The sequence below is a fragment of the Heliangelus exortis genome, chromosome 6, assembly GCF_036169615.1.
Source record: "Heliangelus exortis chromosome 6, bHelExo1.hap1, whole genome shotgun sequence".
In the NCBI taxonomy this organism is placed as follows: domain Eukaryota; kingdom Metazoa; phylum Chordata; class Aves; order Apodiformes; family Trochilidae; genus Heliangelus; species Heliangelus exortis.
The window spans coordinates 29,823,022-29,828,040 of NC_092427.1; positions in this window are offsets into that span (position 1 = coordinate 29,823,022).

Genomic DNA, 5,019 nt, shown 5'->3' on the forward strand with positions numbered 1-5,019 from the left:
TAGTGTAAGTATTGTAGATATGTCTGGTGTGTCTCTCCAGCACTGCTCTGAATATTGCAATTTGGGTACCTGGGTATGCTCAGAAAAATTCAGTTAGCATACATAATTTGCAATGAAAAATAGTGGTACCACATTAAAAAAAAAAAAAAAAAAAAAAAAAAGGTGTAGAGAACAAATATATTCCAAATTTGTTGCTCTTGTCCTATGATTTTACTAGCTCTGTTTACAGTGTTTGTTTTCTACTGTTTGGGATAGTAATAACAGGAATTATGTCTCCTTCACTGAGCAAGTGTTTTTAATATAAATAGGGTTTGTATATGCTAATTAATAATGCATTGTATATACACTGGCTAACAGGATACTGAAACCCTTAGAAAATACTACACATAAGCTGTTCCCTTCAAATCCAAATTTGTCAAGTATTCTCTGAGCACCAGAGCAATGTTGCCTTTTTAAGGTGTTTTTATTCTGCAATTCAAGATGGCGAACACCTGGGCATATTCTGGTTTTGACCCTGTAAAAATCATCTGCAGTTCTGAAAGCAGGAACACCTCGTGGTAAAACTGTATTAAGTGATAATGACATTTTGCCAGATTGTGCTGAGAATTGCTCTGAGAAGGAGGAAGGCATTTCCACTGATTGTTCATCCATCTTCAGATTGTCTTCAAATGACAAAGAGGTCAGGTTCCCAGCCCAGCAGCTTCATGGCATGAACATAACCCAGAGCCTTGGGGAAGGGGGGGGGGCACAGCTAGGTGGCAAGGGCACTGCCAGAGACCTGGGTGAGCTTTAGCCATGTGGACCCACACACAATATAGCATGTTGAGGAGAGAATGCAGCTTTCAGCTCTGTGCCCTGAGAAAAAATGCTGTCAGTGTTTGGCTTTGCTGAGCCCTTCACGCTGCTTTCTAGTGCAGGAAGAGCAGGTTGATAGTGAAACTATTTACAATTCATTATGAGAAGATTGCAGAAGATTGTTGAAGACAGGAACAACTGACCTCCTATTTCCCTTTCATCTGCAGGAGTACATTCATAAACGATAGTCTACTTTAAGGACACTGGAGTGGAGAATTATACTGGGCTGCTTCTTCTACAATCTTCTTTATCTTTTGGGTCAGCAACATCACTAATTGGCACTTGACAGCACTTCCAGATACTCCTTGTGAATCTCACAGTGTGACTGATGGTTGATAACATAAAGAGAAGAATTCTCAGATACATTTTAGTCCATCAAAAACTAGACACTGCATAGCATGTACCACATCTGGCAATTGATCGCAGCATGTTTGCTGAGGTTATCTGATTGGAAGAGCTGCGAGCAATGGATAATGCAGCAAAAGTGCATGTGATAACCTCCCCACAGTTAGGGGGAGTTAACTGCATGGGCTGACAGCTTCATTCTTGCCATTTTAATATTCTGGATATTTAAAGTGGAAAGTATTAAGGAAAACTCAATTTTCTGAAGGTTCTTGCCAGATAAAGGTATCCTACAGTGTGGTTAACTTTTTTTTTTTTTAATGTGCTGCTGAGTTTTAAAAATACTTTTTTTAAGATCCTAAAACAATAACAATTTTTGATGCCTGAATGTATTTGAGGGATGAGTTGATTTTGCAATAGAATTACTGCAACTTTTCTCTTGATGTTCAAAGAAGACTAATTCAAAATTCATACCCTTTGTTATTCTATGTCTAACCAATAGCTTTTGAAACCCTTTTTCAATGCAAGGACAGTAACCCTGCTTTTCTAATTTTCTCAAAATACGTAGGCTGTTTTACACAAAGAGAGAGTTGCTATCAGACCTAATGAGTGAAAATTATTTTCTTGTATGGAATTGGTAGTGCAAGCCTTCTTTGGCTCATTTTGCAGATTTCAAATAGTTCCTCTGCTGTGGACATTGTGCTTGTTAACAAGATCTTCAGCAGAAAGTAAAAAGCTATGTCTGCATGCAGTGGACTGGATACCTCTCACCTGCCACTGAGTGATGGATGTTCTTGTAGCAGCTGGGGAAAATAGCGTAACAGAGAGAAATATTAGTGTTGCATTGCATATTTTTGTGCAATATAGGCTTTGAATCTCAAAAGCCCTAACACTTGCATGTATTTCAGCACCATGTTCCTTTGAGTGCATTACATAAATCTGAATTCCAGGCAGTGCTATGCAGACTTGCAAACCCTTCTTCTCTGAACTCTATTATTTATAAGATTAAAACCCCTGAGGTTTCAAATGGCAGGTTTATTGTCAAGTACAATGTACTTTTCATTCTGAATGGACAAAAGCCTTTGAGTTTACCTGAGTCTGCATGAAAACCTGCCTGCATGCCCTCAGTACTACCCCATGTATTAGTGTAGGCCAATCTTTTCTCCAGGGGTGTGAGACAAGCATCCTGTAGGGCCTTCCACCTGTACCACAGATATGCAGCCCGGTGGAGGAGAGCTCTTTCTTTACAGCCATTGGATGAATGTCCTCCAGACAAAGCTAGAAGTACTGAGAAAATGTTGTTTGTAGAAAACAGTTATCTGATCAGCTCAGCTTCTGGATTTCTTTACAACACACACCCTAAGAGATGTTGAACCTTACAGATGTACTTGTTCTTAACTACCATTCAATTAAAATGGCCTGGAATGGCCAAAAAATATTTGTTCTGTATGTAGCTATTGTTTGGTATTAGTAGGATATGGTGAGTTAAAGTCAAAAAAAAAAAAAAAAAAAAAAGGTATGTATATACAGGATGGAGGAGTTAAAGATTTCATTAAGGCTTTTCAAATGTTTCTTGTGTATATCTCACATCTGCTCATGCAAGTTTAGTTCCAAATATCCTAGCAAAAAAACCCCCAATATTTAGACTATGGTAAAGTATATTCAGAAGCTAAGGTTTTATAAATTTTTAAATGGAGAATGCACTATAAGCTTCTAAGATGGCCATAAAAGACCATATTATGAGGCGTTTTGTCTGAGGCATTTTAAAGAACCAAAGTTCTTCTTCCAATGTGTCAAATGTCTTTCAGATGTGCCAGTGTTAATGAAACATATATTCATCAATCTTTAGGGTGGTAGGTTTTTACAGCTGCTTACCATTGCTACATATGCACATAAAAATCTCCTCTCTTGTTCTCAAATCACAGGCAAGGGAAAAAAAAAGAAATATTTTTTCTAACTAAAGAAGAGATATGTTGGCCTCTTTGACTTGAACTGCTCCAGCAAGTGATCTCAAAAAGCTTCTGACCACCCTGTATGCCATATGGGGGGGTTTTATACTGCAACTTTTAGTACTAAGGAAGGCACACAAATAGATACCTGTTGAAGTTTTGTGAGTCCTAGCTAACTAAGATTTTATTAGTTTTTGTCACAGAGATAACAGCTTTTGGACTTTGGACATAAGAATGAAATAATAAATAATAGTTAATATAGGAAAGGGCATATAGTTCTTGTTTAATGGATTAATAAGAACAATTAACCTTCTAGTGCATTAACATTTTAGGACCGAAATGTTTGTAAGTGAGTTAGTTTTCATTAGGTGTCCTTCTAAAGGTCAAAGTCAAACTATTTCTAAAGAAATTTTAAGCTCAACAGTTGGCATTTGCTGATTCTGTCTATCTAGTCATTCCATTCCAGAAATGGTCTACATTTAATACGAGAAAAAATATGATATACATAGCTGATCAATGTAATTTATAAATGCATATCTAAATTATACTGTGTGAAACCAATAGGAATTTATTGAAGAATTAGAGAAGGAGTTATTTTCTTTAGTTTAATTTGTGTTATTTAATTGTGTATCTTTTGCTTCTAAGTCAAAGGTATTTTAAGTCAGGCATATTAGAATTATGCCAACAGACCATCAGAAGATTTATGTTAGACTAATGGCAGTAGTAATCTTGCTGATTTTAACATTCGAGCACACGACTTGTCCTTGTTAATTTTGGTGACTTCTATGTGCCTATTGAGAAGGATGAACAAGCCAAAGAAATGGGCTGTGTTTATTAACAGCCAAGATCTTGGTACAGCTATGACTTACAGATGCTCTGTATAGGCAGAAGGGAAATGATGCATGACCCAGATGGTGAACCAGAGACTATTTTGAGGATTTGTCCTCACAAGTTTGGTTTGGAAAGAGGGATTTTAGAGGTACTGTAAGAAGGAGCATTGCAGGGAGCAAAACATAGAAGTTCTTTGGTTTTATAAGCAATTTTTCCCCTTTTTTTCTTTTTTCTTTTTTTTTTTTTCTGAAATCAGACTCATGGATGCAACTGTTCTGTGGTGCAACTTTCCCTCTCAGAAATGTGCCAGGGGACGATTTAGGACTATGAATGAATTTTCATACTGTCTTTTTCTGTCTTTCCCATCTTTCGGCACATACTTTAATCTGACTGTTGGGCTTTCCCTTTTAACTCCAGTTTGTTGGATGTGGTTCCTGCTGTCTTCTGTGGACTCTTCACAGCTGAGGAGCCTATCAGAGGTGGCAGCTGAATGACTTCATAGCTTCCTCCTATGGTTCTATGGGGTCAAGCTCTTGGCTTTAACAGACACTTTCTAACTGGCGACCAGTAACAAAAGGTGTCAGTCCTACATTGCTTGCAAGTTTCCTGACTCCTCTTCCCTGTCTGATGAAAGAGAAGATCCAAGCAATGATTCTGGGATGAACAGAAAATGTACAAAACCGGGTTTTTTCCCCAGCTTTCAGCTTTCTCTCTTCTTACTAGAACACTTTTTTTTTCCATAGAAATTATAATTTCTTGGGGGCAGGAGCTATGTCTTATGTGGCTCCAGTGACTGCATGAAGAGCCAAGGAAGCATTAGGGTGCTATTTGTTAAGCGAACCCCTTGCTGGCATTTAGTTTCAGGTTCTTTAATCACTCTGTCCCTCTCTTTTCTGTAAGGCCAGTCCACAATAATCATGAGGCATTTTGTACTACGTAAATTATTAATTATTTTTCTACATGCTTATGATACTTCCATCTGCTCAGCTGCATGATTTAGAAGAAGAGTCTCCCTGCTACGTAACTCAAATAATCAATGATA